This window comes from Leptidea sinapis, chromosome 11 (genome assembly GCF_905404315.1).
Source record: "Leptidea sinapis chromosome 11, ilLepSina1.1, whole genome shotgun sequence".
Classification (NCBI taxonomy): Eukaryota; Metazoa; Arthropoda; class Insecta; order Lepidoptera; family Pieridae; genus Leptidea; species Leptidea sinapis.
In genome coordinates, this window is record NC_066275.1 from 3,743,241 (window position 1) to 3,759,816 (window position 16,576).

Consider the following 16,576-nt stretch of genomic DNA (forward strand, 5'->3'; position numbering starts at 1 on the left):
TCTGTAGTACCGATCGGTGGCAGATCACAGCCCTGGTTCGATGCGTCAGTTAAAGCAGCATCTGACTGCAAAAAACAGGCGTATCGAACTTGGGTTGCGGCGCTGGGCACAAAGGATCCGAACTGCAAAGTTCTGAAGAGGAAATATAACCGTGCTTCCAGATTTTTTAAGCGGCAAATCGCCCGTGCAAAGTCAAAACACGTCGTCAAAATCGGCGAGCAGCTTTCCAGTTACCCGACCGGAACACGCAAGTTCTGGTCGTTGTCGAAAGCTGCTCTTGGTAACTTCAGCCAGCCGTCCATGCCGCCGTTGCACATGAGGAATGACACCCTGGCCCATACGGCAAAAGAGAAAGCCGATCTCCTGTGCGCTCTTTTCGCCTCCAACTCGACTCTTGACGACAACGGAAAAACACCGCCAACCATCCCGCGGTGTCAGAGCTCTATGCCTGAAGTACAGTTCAGACAGAAAACTGTTAGGCGAGCTCTGTTTTCGTTGGACGTCAGGAAGTCGAGCGGGCCGGATGGCATTTCTCCAATCGTGCTTAGAACGTGTGCCCCTGAGTTGACGCCGGTGCTAACGCGTTTATTCCGGCACTCTTATTCCAAAGGCGTAGTCCCTCACTCATGGAAGTCAGCCCTTGTCCATCCGACCCAAAAAAAAGGAGACAGTTCGGATCCGGCAAACTACAGGCCTATTGCTATTACCTCCCTGCTCTCCAAAATCATGGAGAGCATAATTAGCCGTCAGCTCTTGGTATACCTAGAGGGTCACCAGTTGATCAACGACCGACAATACGGGTTTCGCCATGGTCGGTCGGCAGGTGATCTTCTGGTATACCTAACACATAGATGGGCTGCGGCTATTGAAAGCAAGGGGGAAGGCCTGGCAGTTAGCCTGGATATAACGACGGCCTTTGATCGTGTATGGCATAAGGCGCTCCTCTCTAAACTTCCATCATTTGGGCTTCCCGAGAGCTTGTGCAAGTGGACCTCCAGCTTCCTCACTGGGCGCAGCATACAGGTCGTTGTCGACGGACATTGCTCGAACCCGAAGCCCGTGAATGCTGGAGTGCCCCAAGGCTGTGTGCTATCTCCTACGCTGTTTCTTCTGCATATCAATGATATGTTGGAGACCTCCAACATTCATTGCTATGCAGATGACAGCACTGGTGATGCCGTATACACGGGCCATGCACGTCTCTCTCGGGAAATCGTCGACCAGTGCCGGGAGAAACTTGTGTCTTATATCGAGTCCTCTCTTGAGAAGGTCGCGGAATGGGGTAAATTGAACCTTGTCCAATTTAACCCCCAGAAGACTCAAGTTTGCGCGTTTACCACTAAAAAAACCCCATTTGTCGCATCACCGCTTTTCGACAACAATTCCTTAAAAGCCTCGCCTAGTATCAGAATACTGGGTCTCGAAATCTCGAGCGATTGCCAATTCCGTGGCCATCTGGAGGGCAAAGCCAAATTGGCTTCAAAGAAACTGGGCGTCATTAATAGAGCACGGCAATACTTCAAGCCGGCCCACATTCTAGCGCTGTACAAAGCGCAGGTCCGGCCACACATGGAGTATTGCTGTCATCTCTGGTCTGGCGCACCCCAGTATCAGATCGATCCATTTGACCGCGTGCAACGCAGAGCAGCGCGAATTGTCGGGGACCCAGTACTCTGTGAACGGCTTGATCACTTGGCGTTGCGTAGAGACGTCGCTTCATTGTGTGTCTTCTACCGCATTTATCGCTGTTTTACCTAATTCCTGCCGCCGAATTCCACCTTCGCACGACACGCCACAAGTTAGGATATCATCCTCACCATCTGAATGTGTGGCGGTCCTCCACAGTGCGGTTTACAAAGAGCTTTCGTCCACGTACTACAAAGCTGTGGAATGAACTTCCTTGTGCGGTGTTTCCGGGACGATACGACATGGGTACCTTCAAAAAAAGCGCGTACACCTTCCTTAAAGGCCGGCAACGCTCCTGTGATTCCTCTGGTGTTGCAAGAGAGTATGGGCGGCGGTGATCACTTAACAACAGGTGACCCGTACGCTCGTTTGTCCTCCTATTCCATAAAAAAAAAAAATATTTTGCAATACCACCGGCACAGGGCGGCAGAGTCTCAAATGAGAAACAAAATAAATATAAATTCGGTTCAAACTTTACCACTGCATTTCGCAATAACTACTATGCTGTATTTCGCGAATATCTGCCAAATAGGACAGTACATAACGGCGAGTACCGTGCAACTACGTGAGGTTAATATTGACTCCATAAAACTGTTTTAGCTGTTTATTAACGCTTATGTGTGTTTACGTCTATTTATTGGTGACTTGCATGTTTGACTGAGTTAGTACAAAATATAAATAAATCTTACAAAATGAAAACAGAAGTCTTCCTGTATTTAAGAGGGACTAAAAAAAACTACGTTTAAAAAAACCGACTTCAAATGGCCTTCGACCCGAGAAGAACGGGCGCTAGAAACTCGAAAGAAATTATTAAGGCTCCTAATTATAATTCAAATATTTTTATTCAAAGTAGTATATGGTATTACTTATTGATAGTCAATAACTACACGCCATTTGAAAAAGGCATACCTCAGACCTGAGAAGAACGGGCGCAAGAAAATCTCACAACGTTTCATTGTCTTACGAATATTGACGTAGGTCCATTCATGTTAATGGTCTTAATAGTATTTTGCAAAAACTTGTATAAAACCCACAGGAATAGAACAGAGCCGCTAGCAATCACTTTCCAAGGCATTGACCGAAAAACATAAGAAACGGAACTACAGTGGGTTGTTCTAAACAATGTTGATGCGAAGGCTTTGATTAAACAAGACAATACCTGCTATGTGTTGCAGTTTATTAATGACCACAATGGAACATATATATGCAGTTAAGACTTTCAAAACTTTACAACTATATGTTATTTCTATGACGGTCCCCAAGAAAATTGTTTATTTATTCTTAATGATACATCAACAGTACACATATATATAACAATTACATAATACTATCTAGGAAATTACATTAAACATTCACAGTTGCTGCTGTGACAATTATTAACTATTACATACTTATTATTACTAACTATTAACTAATTAATAATAATATAAAACAAAATTTAATAACATTTTAAGATTATATTAATAATTATTATATTATGTTTTTGTATTAATCTGAATTTCTATTAATCTTCTTTCCATCCAGAAATTACCTTATAACAGCTACGTCATAAAAGGCATTTATTTTCTCAAAATTGATACCTTTAGAATTCTTTTTGATGTCATTTATAATAACTATTAGATACTACTACCGCTTCGGAACCAAATGGCGCTCTGAGAGAGAAGAAGCGGCGCAAGAAACTCTTCCAGCATTCTTTTTTTGCACTCTTTTCAATAAAAACATACAATATTTTACAGTCATTTCTATCGCTATAAAATTATCATAATCTAGTCCCAGGCTGTCCGATCATTTAGATATTCAGCAGTGGAGTAATAGGATTTACGACAAAGCCATTTTTTTATAAAACATTTAAATTTATATATAGATAATGCCTGAACAGTGGCTGGGTCTTTATTATAGAAGTGTATACATTTACCCTTAAAGCTATTATGTATCTTATATTATTTACTTATATTATCTATAAATTATGTATCATAATAATAATATATCAAAAGGTTAGCTTACATTGCAAGGCAACAGTCTTTATCTCAATTACCGTAAAAGGCGCATAAATATTATATTCTACGTAAGCATTTCTACTAATTTGTTACACTACATCATATACTACCAAATACCATAACACTCATAATTTTACTATTAAAACTGAATGCACAGATATTTTGTATAATGTAGGTAATATCACTGTTATTGTTAAAATATATAGAGAATAAATATATTATTATTATTATTATATACAGGGTTATTGGTAATTCGATTATTCCCGTAAAAAGGTTATTGGGTTGAATATTACCGATAATTTAAAACCCCATAAGCGTTATGCAAAAGTATACCATCTTTCTCAGTTATCAGTTTTTTAGCTTTTTTCAAAAAAAAAGTTAAAATTTGCATTTTTGCAAATTTGAATAAAAAGTTCAAATTTAAATCAAATGTTTTCTGCTGATTTATAAAAATAATTAAACATTGTTTATTTATTAGTTGTAAAACAACAATAATTATCTGTCCAAATTTAAAAATGCAAGACAAAAAAGAAAGTTTTTATTTACTATTTTGTTTTTAAAGTTCTACTCTATCCAAACATATAAATATATTTCGAGAAGGCCAAGTCACATTAATTTACCGCGGAAGCCTCGTGACGCATTTAAATCAATCACAACCTTTTAAAGAAGTATAAATGGTTCTAGACAGATAATTTATTTTTATTATTGAGTGACATATGATTTACAAAAACACTTTAGTACAATCACGACTAAAAGTTGCTTATGATAAAGGAAAACTTAAAAGCATTTTAGAATAACGTTCTCGAATTGATATATATAACGCATATCATGATTATATATTAAACTAAAATCCGTGGAAAAATATATATCTGTGAATATGATAAGCATTATTGAATCTCAAGTATCAAGTTACTAACATTACCAGTGGGAGGCTCCTTTGCACAGGATGCCGGCTAGATTATGGGTACCACAACGCCTATTTCGGCCGTGAAGCAGTAATATGTAAGCATTACTGTGTTTCGGTCTCAAGGGCGCCGTAGTTAGTGAAATTACTGGGACTTAATAAACAAATGAGACTTAACATCATATGTCTCAAGGTGACGAGCGCAGTTGTAGTGCCGCTCAGAATTTTTGTGTTTTTCAAGAATCCTGAGTGGCACTGCATTGAAATGGGCAGGGCGTATCAATTATCATCAGCTGAACGTCCGCGTCCCTTATTGTCATAAAAAAAAACAATTGATAATGATATTTAATTAATTATTGCGAATTCTTAGAGAGCGTAGGCTTATTACCAATCTTATAGATACTATATACTCAGGCGCAGCATCTAGAAATACTTATGCAAGTACTAACACACAAATACAAACTTGCTTGCTGGAAACCCATACACCTCATATCAAATCAAATCAAATTCACTTTGTTCAAAAAGGTCAAGCAAAGGACACTTATGAACGTTTAGACCTTTCGACGACCTGTATAGCCGAGTGGTTAGCGATCCTACCTACAAAGCTAGAGGTCCCGAGTTCGAATCCCGGTAGGTGCAAGCATTTATATGATGAATGTGGATATTTGTTTCCGAGTCATGGATGTTTATATGAATTTATGTATGTTTATATGTATTTAAGTAAGTATATTATATTAAATATATCGTTGTCTTGTAACCTATATATGCTATATATGCCTAATTTGGGGCAAGATAATATGTGTAAAAAGTGTGTCAATATTATTATTATTATTTAATGAGAAGAAGTGGCAAGAAACTCTTTGCCTCTCTTATAAATCAACATTTCCAACTTCATTGTTTTATATATTATTTCAATTACACAAAAATTACATACATCTTATCATATTGTATATGTATGTAAAGTTATGAAACAATGGAATGGTCGCGACACACGGAGTGACGGACAATAACGGCATTCTACAAGAGTTTCATTTAGGCTTTCATATTGGAAGGGTAACCGATGGGAAAAGTATCTCAAAAACAGGAAAAGTTAAACAGCTAACATTAGCAAAAAGTTTATTATTTTTGCCGCTATCATAACAAATATTAGAATATATCTATTATAACGTACTTTTTAACCGACTTCAAAAAAGAGGAGGTTCTCAATACGATCGGTATTTTTTTATGAATGTACACTAATTACTCTGAGATTTACGATCCGATTTACGTAATTCGATGCGTAATAGATGCCATTTGGTCCCATAAAAATTTACATGGTTTAGCCCAGTAGTTTTCATTGTATGAACATTTTTAAACCCTTCTTTCTTAGTACCCTAAAAAAGATCAGATTAATATTTCGATTATCAACTCTCATATTACTCAGCATCAATTAAATAGATAAGATCGAAAAATGTCCTCACCTACCCACATCAACAATTGTCAGGCGATAGCACGTAGGTGATATTGGGCAACCGACAGTTGGCACTAATCTGAGCAACCAGACCCGATCTAGGTTATACTAATCATCAAGTAAACTAAGTTTATTCTCACTTGTACTATTGAACTGACACTGAGTTTTATATTTAAGTACTAGCTGACCCGGCAAACGTTTTTTGCCGTTACTTGGACATTGCAACATTATTTTATTTTGCTAAAATAAAAGAATTTTTCTAAAATTAACGCAGCCTTAGTTACTATTTATTACATCAGCTACCTGCCACTAAAAGTCTCGTCAAATTCAGTTCAGCCATTTCAGAGATAAGCCGGAAAAAACATACAGACAGACAGAAAAAATTTGTAAAAAATGTTATTTTGGTGTATGTACCGTATGAATATTCATATATATGTAGTAAAAACCGGTTATTTCAATATTACAAACAGACACTCCAATTTTATTTATATGTGTATTGATGATAGGTTCCTACATAATATCGAAGTCTTTTTTTTTATGAAAATAAGGGACAAGACGAGCAGGACGCTTAGCTGATGGTAATTGATACGCCCTGCCCATTACAATGCAGTGCCGCTCAGGATTGAAACCCCTAAAAATTCTGAGCGGGACCACAACTGCGCTCGTCACCTTGAGACAAGATGTTATGTCTCATTTGCCAGTAAATTCACTAGCTACGGCGCCCTTCAGACCGAAACATAGTAATACTTACACATTACTGCTTCACGGCAGAAATAGGCGCCGTTGTGTTACCCATAATCTAGCCGGCATCCTGTGTAAAGGAGCCTCCTACTGGTATTCTAATGAGACTTTTAAGATGACGATGTAGTAAAGGAATGTTTTGAACCCTGTACTCCATATAATTTCGCAAATAATTTAGTACACATCCCAGCAGTCATTGAAATACTACTAACCAGGTACCAATACCTCGTAACACACCAATTTTGATCACCATTAACACACTAGAAGTTGCATCGCTTCTTGTATCGCACTGAAAGTTTACTTTGATCGCTCAGTCACTAAATAATTTATTTATAGAATAAATCAATTATGAAAAGTTGTGACCTTTGTAACAATGTTTGCAATGAAATGATTGCATTTACGCAGATAAATTCTATTCATAAATAAATAAATTCATTTTTCAGATGATTTAATTCGAAAAATTTAATTAAGTTCGAGATAAATAGCAGTTTAATATTAAAACACGTCGAAAAATAGCAGTTAATTGCAAAAGCAAAGCCCTATTTTCAGCAACGCACACACACTAAAACAAAGTGTGCGTGCATACTTACATTATACTTACATTCGCCATACGTAATCTACACTGCAGCTTTATAATATTAGTCTATACTAATATTATAAAGCTGCAGTGTTTGTTTGTTTGTTTGAACGCGCTAATCTCTGGTACTACTGGTCCGATGTAAATGATTCTTTCAGTGTTGGGTAGTCCATTTATCGAGGAATTTTTTTTTCAAAATTAGGGATCCGTAATAAAATTCAAGGTGTAAAATCGAAAACCTATTTTTGCGCTGCAAAAACTATTGACAATAGAACAAAATGATGTACAGGCTATAATATAGGCAATATTTTATTACTTATAAAACTATCGCGTGAATTATACTTTATATAGCAAAACAACGTTTGCCGGGTCAGCTAGTAAATAAATACGTATGGCGAATGTAAGACGTAGATTCTCATGCACACTAAACTAATAAACCTAGCCTGTTTTCATGCGTTGCCTGCAGCAAGAAGCTCTATGTAGACGTGTAAATTATCTAAGAAAGGTACCCTTTCATACATTATTGGGCCTAGATGTAAAAGGATGAAAATAGTGTTATATTTTATTAACCAAGGATCACTTGATCTGATGATGATGATCTGATAACATTTAAGGAATTTTGGCAATTTAAAAGCAGAGATATATGAGGTTTTGTAAATGTGAGGTTATGCAAAAACCGGGCAACAACCTATACTAAACAGCAGATTTATGAAATGTAAAAAATTTGTTGTATGATAGTACGACGTAAATATATTTTCGCAATATCAGAAATCCGTTGAAAAAAAGGAGTGGTCGAAAAAAATATCAATAAAACAACGGGAAACACGGTATTAGCCCCTTCCCAGTATTACACGTACGTGTGCATCTAAAGATTGCATTAATTCTAGTACCTAGTCTAATTCTTAATACGTATAAAGGTAGTTATATAAAAAATAATGAAAAAACTCCTTATTTTTTGGAAGCTGTTAGATGAAATATAAATCACAATATTATTATTATGGACAACATCACGAGTACCTCATACATTAATGCTAATACGATAGTTTGACACTTGACAGGTGTCAAGAAGGCGTGACAGTTATAATGACATGACATTTAAAATTATAATAGCACGCATATTATAGTATTAACATTTACGTTCGTATAAAAACTATAATAGTCGGTGTCCATTGTTAAAGGGTGGCAAAGGTCTCGTCACTAAATGGATGATATAAGATTTGATATGGAATACAAGAACTCAAAATTTTTAATTTGAATTTGAAGTTATATAATACTTAAAGTATGAAAACTCAAATTATTTATAGTAGTAGCAAACTAATAGTCAAAACATTGTTGTTAACTACCAGTAATACGAGAACCTCTTGTTAATTTAAATAAGTTAATTTAAAAAGAATTGGTCTCCATAATCGAAAAAAGAACAAACATAAACTTGCAATTCCATCTACTAGGTTACGTAAAATTGCTAAATCTTTTAAAGTGGATTATATTGTGATTAAACACACAAATTATAATGAAAAATTACCAAGAAAATATTTGAATGTATCGTAAAAAAATACTTATTAGTAATTTCATTATTCAATGTCAATGTTTGTACCTACATTAAAGTTGCAAGTACGATATTATTACCTAAATATTTTTCTTATAATTTGTAATTTCTCGTCTGAATGAATTTTAAGGTCGAAATATGATTTTTTTAAAACAAAGAAGTCATAATATAATTCAAGTATTCAGTAATATTTTAGTACAAAAACAAAATAAAGCCAAGGCCAATTCCATAATAGAGCGCTTAGAACAATTCTCAATTACCATATTTTGTAATGAAACGCAGTCGTCTTTATAAAATTAACTAGTCTTCAGTTTAAAAGCCTCAATAAAATCACGCTATTTATTATTTAATTCCAAACACCAATAGTTAATTGAACCATTAAGTAAAATGTAACTTAAGGCACACTTAGCTTTAACAATGTAATGGCTAAGACTGTAAGAAAAGTTAAACGTGGTAAAGGAAAAGAAACTAGTAATGACAGTAAATGTGCGGCCGCAATAATCGTAACTCCAAGAGATAACTTAGCAATGACTATTAAAGATACAACAAAAGTTAACGACCAACTTAACGACAGAATAAACGCAGCCCTTAATGACGTTCCTATCAAGATGGAGTTCAACGTCAATCAGCTGATCTCGGAACTCTCGCAGAACTCTAGAGCATCTAAAACAGAGATTGAAAATATACAAAGGAAATTATTGCAACAAGCGAACGAGATATTGAAAGTAAACGCTTTTGCGAATACGGAGCCACGCGTCAGTTATCCTGAATACGGTAGGATACCAGTTGTGGGTTATAGTGGAAATGTAGCAAATTTGGAAGTCTGCCAAGGAGCTCAATTAGTTCCCGAAAAATTGCAAGAGTCGGCTCAAGATATTATGATAAATACTCGAAGGGTCAATTCGGTTGTGGTGGGAAGAGACGATTTTTTCTCGGAAACAGGTTCTACGGCGGCGCGCCTCAGTACCCATTTGGCTTGCACAAGAGGTGAATGTCTTTAAGATAAATGATAATAGTGATAAGTTAATGTAAATTATTATAAATTGTGAGTGTTTATGATTGTGTATGTATGGTTTTGTGTACAGGAGTAATTCTTCGTTGGACGTCTGGGTATGTGACCTTGTGATTGATATGTGTAACTTGTTAATGTATTAAGCAACTATCGCTCTAGGTGCGTGGATTGGACAGCAAAAAGCGGTAGCGTCTGAGACAGATAGATAGATTTTTCTATGGGAGGTACCTATTTATGTTATGTTTACAAATATAACCCAATCAACAATAGTATTCCTCCTTTCAAATCATTAATTTCATCAAATTCATTCAGATACTGATGTTATTCATTTTGACTCATTGAATGTTACTTTATTAAATTATTTTTGAACAATGAATGTTAATTTATTAAAGTATTATAGTTTTTGGTTTAATCAATATGCTGAACAGATTCACAAAACAACAAAATTTAAATTTGTTAAATTTAATATTACAGTACCTTTTCATTGCGCATTGTTACCAATTGTTAATGGAGAGTTAGTTGCTAATTCAAATTTACTTAACTCTTAAAAACGAAATATGGAAAAGTAAAACAAGACCGAGGAACTATTCACGCAATTTATAATTTTAAGCTCTACTTAAAGCTTCGAAAAGCTACTGTTGGTACTTCACATGACTAACTATAAATAGAAATGCATACCTGCAGGTATTTCTCGAGAGATTCTATAAGGAATTTAAATGAGATGATAAGTTATGTGGAATACTATATGCAGTCGTAATGTTTTGTAAACAATTTTATGTCGGTCGTAAATCTGTACAATGTTGGTCATTAAGTCCAAAAGTTTCCTCGACTCAAGAGATATAAATCATCTATTCATTTTGATCCCTAATTACTTTATAAATAGACTTAAGAAAGAGCTTAGAGAGAGAGCCTTTTTAACCGATTTCGAAAAGAAGGAGATTCTCAATTCTATAGATATTTTTTATGTATGTACACCAATAACGTTAAAATTTATGATCTGATCTGCTTTAGTTAATATTTGCCATTTGGTTCCATAAAATTTTAAGATAGTTTGGCCCAGTAGTTTTCATTTTATGAACATTTTTTATGATTTTTTTTTGTTTACGTGGATTTAATTTAGTTTGATTATATATTAGTATTATTAACCCGTTTGCCGAAGAGTGGGTCTTAGGCTACTTGTCATTCGGAGCTAACAAAACACAAGAACGTGAAAAATGGGATTTATATTGTTTAAGGCACGCGCAAGCTTCCATAGGCCTACCTTTAGCTACTTAAAAAAATATTATTTAATGTAAAAAGTAACCAAATTTTATAGTTAACCTGATCAATAACACTAAGTAGTAAAAAATAAAAACTACGTTTAAAAAACCACCTTCAAATTTCAAAAGTATAAAATAACCTAATAGAGATTTAGTTTAATACACCTCTTATGCAAATCTTATACCTTTAATATTAATAAAATACTATTATTTATATGTGCTACCTATTGATAGGTTTGAAGTTGGTTTTTTTAAACGTAGTTTTTTTTGTTATTAGATCTCAAACTTTCTACAAATTTGCGGCAGTGATCACTCCATCACGTTACCCATTCGCTTATTTGTCAAAAACTTGTCGAACACTTATACAGAATAACATTAATAATTTGAGGTTACAAATCCACGCACAATATTTTCTAAACAAAGTTTAGTTTTTCTTGCAATCAACAGTGCCTACTATTTGTACTGTTGCAGTTGTTATTGTATACACATAAATTAGATATATGTTTACAGTTTTGGTTATAAATGAATAGTTTTGAATAATAATGCCTTTATATTGGTATGTAATAGCATCTGCTGCGAGGTTCTAACAATTATAATTAAAGAGGTTAATTTCTGTGTTCTGTGGGTTTAATGCTAAAATACAAATAATTAAACAGAAAGTACTGGAATGTATATTGTGTATGTAAAATTTTATTTATTTTGTGTATGTTACTATGTGTATCAGATTCGTACATATTGGGGATTTAAACGGTGACTCCTGCAGTGGATCGGTCCCTTAAGGCTGGAGACCGAGCCAATGGCCATCGAGCGGAATAGGTTACCTCTCTCGTCATAGTTAGTTTAGAATTAGAAGCATTTTTAATTTATTACAAACATAATGCAATTTTCTTTACAAAATACACAAAACTATATCATCTCATAGTATTGGTGTACAATTAATAAATTTTCGTACAATTTATATCTAAATTGAATTGTTAGCGTGGCTCTAACTGTAAAAGTTAGGGGTATTTTCGTTATTTTTTTCGCACCGTCTATAAAAGATAGAAATGTATAGAAAAATGAATGAATGAATGATAATAGTAATGAAAAATGAATTTTCTTTTCATATTCTGTAGATATATAATTATATTTTGTAAAAATATAAGCTATATGTAAAACGTCAAGAAATTGTTTCAATTGTGCGCTATTTTGGCGATTTCTTGGAATAGCGGCCTTAAAGGACATAGATATTGCTTGGCTCACTAGGCGATTAGGATTTTCTCTATCGTTGGACCGCCTTGATATCTCTCGCATATTGAACGAGCTTACTATCACACTGTATTATGACCCGTAGTTAATTACTTTTATCTTATATTCATACTCTCAGTAGAGAAGAGAGTTCGAATAGTAATTCGTAATAAGTAGCTATTATGAGCAATAATAAAAAAACGTCTGATTTGCGTTTATGAAATGGCTACACGCGTAAAATTAATTTCCAAAACGAGAAGAGGTTTATATATGACATGAACAATTTAAAATATATCAGATAAGCAGATGCAGTATGATTTTCCTATATATTAAACGACGAAATCTATATAGAACGTACTTAGTGCATTCCCTTAGGTACTGTTATGTATGGGTCAAAGAGGATGTAACTACTACTAGACCAGGGTCGATAATTTTTGAAACCAAAAAATTACAGTGGGATGAAACCCTTTGGTAAAGGACGAGAATATAACAAAAATTAAGGGAAAAATAAATTACGGGCGATCTGAGGTCGGGAAGTGGATAAGGGGGGGTGTTTTAGGGTAAAAAACGGTTTATCTCGATGTTCGGCAAAACTACAAGTCCTATGGCAAAAAGTTAATTGGCAAAGTTGTAGGTAATAAAGAGATCTACAACTTTTGTAATTACACTTTTTTCACATAACCTCAAAATTTAGGTGAAAAATTCAAAAAACCAAATTTTTGGTTTTTTATTTATATCTTTTTCAAAAAAAAAAATCTACAAAATTATGTGAAAACTTACCTTATTATGTCCCAAATACACTGTAATTTATTTGATTTAAAATATTTATTGTTTCGCCTTATTTTAACTTAATATCAAAAAAGCACCCTAATTTTCAATCGAAAATTCTGACGTCAAAATATCAGCTTTTTTCTAAAAGTTTGGGGGCTTTTTGTTCGTTGAAATATCTACTTTCTGATAGTAGTAAAAAAGTAGTAGTAGTAGTAGTAAAAAAAATATAAATTACAACTGTAAATGTTCGGAAAATTTAAGTCCAACAAAAGGCATTTCATAAAGAATTCACACCTGTTATTAAATAGCAGCTAAAATATGAATTAGAAAATCAATAAAATTGAAAAAAAAAAGATTAATTTAACACTGAATCATTATCCTTTTTACATTTATAAATAGACTTGATTAATCGTAATCCATATTTTTGCTGCTACGAAACAACAGGTATGAATTCTTTATGAACTGCCTTTTGTTGGACTTAAATTTTCCGAACATTTACAATTGTAATTTATACTTTTTTTACACCATCAGAAAGTAGATGTTTCAACGAACAAAAAGCCCCCAAACTTTTTGAAAAAAGCTGATATTTTGACGTCAGAATTTTCGATTGAAAATTAGGGTGCTTTTTTGATATTAAGTTAAAATAAGGCGAAAAAATAAATATTTTAAATCAAATAAATTACAGTGTATTTGGGACATAATAAGGTAAGTTTTCAGCAAATTTCGTAGAAAAAAATTTTTTTTTGTAAAAGATATAAGTAAATAAAAAACCCAAAACTTGGTTTTTTGAAATTTTCACCTAAATTTTGAGGTTATGTGAAAAAAGTGTAATTACAAAAGTTGTAGATCTCTTTATTACCTACAACTTTGCCAATTAACTTTTTGCCATAGGACTTGTTGTTTTGCCGGAAATTGAGATAAACCGTTTTATACCCTAAAACACCCCCCCTTTTCCACTTCCCGACCTCAGATCGCCCATAATTTATTTTTCCCTTAATTTTTGTTTTATTCTCGTCCTTTTCCAATGGGTTTCATCCTACTATTATTTTGTTTCACTTTTGATCATTTTCAAAGGCTTCGGCACTGGTCTATACGTAATAAGAGGTAGGACTGCCTAAGCAAAAATTGAAATTTAGTTTAGTATGAAACGTGCAGTGATTTGACATTAGTTTGAAATAGTAATAATTACAGTATGGCGATTAGTGATGAAGTGTAATCCGGCTAAGTTTGAAAGCATGCAGTTGGTTAAAACATTGTGGATTTCTTTTTCCGTTTTTAACAAGATTATAGCCGTCATCTGTCAATCTGTCAATGACTGCACGTTTCATACAATGAATCGCTTTTTTCTCAGAGAGTTTCGCTATGCTGGTATCGGTATAAAACCTCACCCGCCTATAGAATGTTAAATGTTTTGTAAAGCGTTACTCACGAAACCCACGTGAAAGTCTAAAACATCATATAACATGTTACATCACTAGACAACACGTATGTTTCACCCCGAATTATAGATTGGATAGTTGGTTAGTAATTTATTTATAACGCATTTCACTCATGTTTGGGATAATCTTAGAAACTTATCCAATAAAGTAGAGATAACTGGTAATCAATCATTTCATTCGCCGCACGAGTTTGTTCAATTAATATGCAATTGCAAAGAGGATACATGTAACTTTTTTTACAAATGTACTTTTTAGAGTTCCGTAGCCGAATGGCAAAAAACTGAACCCTTATGGATTCGTCATGTCTGTCTGTCAGTCCGTCCGCATGTCACAGCCACTTTTTTCCGAAACTATAAGAACGATACTGTTGAAACTTGTTAAGTAGATGTATTCTGTGAACCGCGTTCATTAATTCGTGGATCCTTTAGTTCTTCATCAATTCCGCTATTGATCTTAAGTAATAATTCCGCTAAGTCTCACCAAATCGTTTCGGCACATATTTCACCACTTCACAAAGCATCTTCAGGAGCCGTTGACTCGCCAACCGACTGAGTAATCATCATTTATAAGATTAATATTATAAAACAAAGTCCACCTGGCAGCTATCAACGAACGCTGTCTGGATAGATTGATTTGTGTATCTTACATAGGTCTACAAAAAGTCCGCGAGGGTATATGTCAATCTCTTAAGAATATATATATAAAAATAACATAACTACATATATCCATTTTAATAGTTAAAAAAGGTGGACTACACCTGACTATTCCTGAATACATTATTTTTTTTCTATTGACAGAACAGCGTCTGTCGGGTCAGCTAGTAACATTAGAAATAGAAAATAGATTTCTGCAAAATAATGTTTAATTCCATTCATTTTCTTAAACAATATAATATTTTCTGTGACACAGTAAAGCTTACTACTATATCGTGGTAAACACAGCCTTCTCCGAAGACCTCGAAACTTTCTCGATTAGTAACTGGACAAGCGTGACACGTCGTTTTTTATTTATTTTCTATTCATTGAATTACACTGGTTTGTTGATACTACAGAGACGATCTGTGTTTATATTTCGGTCAAAACTTTAACTGTAAACAAGATTTCGATTATTGACAAATTTTAAATAGCCATTGGTAACCTTAAAGCTGTATTGCCCGATAATTTTAGCTGTAAATTGGGTATTCAATAAAAAAAACAACGTTTAAAAAACCGACTTCAAAAACTGAAAAAAAAAAAAACTTTAATATTCAAGTCTAATATTTCATTCATTCTATATTTATTATACGTACTAGAATACGTAAGTATTCATCCCTACTATCGTGTGAAATTAGTAAGATTTTTTTATAAAATAATCAAATGTAATTCTTAATTCTTTGTCCGTCGGTCTGTTAGAATGGTTCAGCTGACATCTCTACATTTGGCATGACTTGTGCCTGATAGAGTTCAAGTTGGCATTAAAAGAGTATGGACAACCATTCAGCTTCGAACATAAGTTCTCTTTCTGGATTCTTCTACTCCTATATCAGATCATTTTACCAGTGAGAGGCTCCTTTGCACAGGATGCCGGCTAGATTATGAGTACCACTACGGCGCCTATTTCGGCCGTGAAGCAGTGATGTGTAAGCATTACTGTGTTTCAGTCTGAAGGGCGCAGTAACTAGGGAAATTACTGGGCAAATGAGACTTAACATCTTATGTCTAAAGGTGACGAGCGCAGTTGTAGTGCCGGTCAAAATTTTTGGGTATTGCAAGAATCCTGAGCGGCACTGCATTGTAACAGGCAAGGCGTATCAATTAGCATCAGCTGAACGTCCTGCTCGTCTAGACCCTTATTTTCATAAAAAAAAAAAAAGATCATAGGATTGGTTTGTCAGTCGCACGAAATCAATGACGAGATGGTCGAGAATAATTGCAACACACGACGTTTTTCCCGATTATTATAGTTTGAGTTTACCTCTAGACTGTTAA

General features: G+C 34.3%; 1 protein-coding gene across 2 annotated transcripts in view; it reads left to right on the top strand.

Annotated features, from left to right (window-relative positions):
* The window catches only part of LOC126966692 (uncharacterized), a 105,481-nt gene that overhangs the window by 40,561 nt on the left and 48,344 nt on the right, over positions 1-16,576 (top strand). Inside the window, exon 1 of one of the 2 annotated variants that reach the window (XM_050810874.1) lies at positions 9,877-10,011. The exons of the other annotated variant lie outside the window; for it this stretch is intronic. The gene's annotated coding sequence lies outside the window, so the exon portion shown is untranslated. Of the gene's footprint in view, positions 1-9,876; positions 10,012-16,576 lie in introns of those variants that run through there. 2 annotated transcript variants of the gene reach the window in all.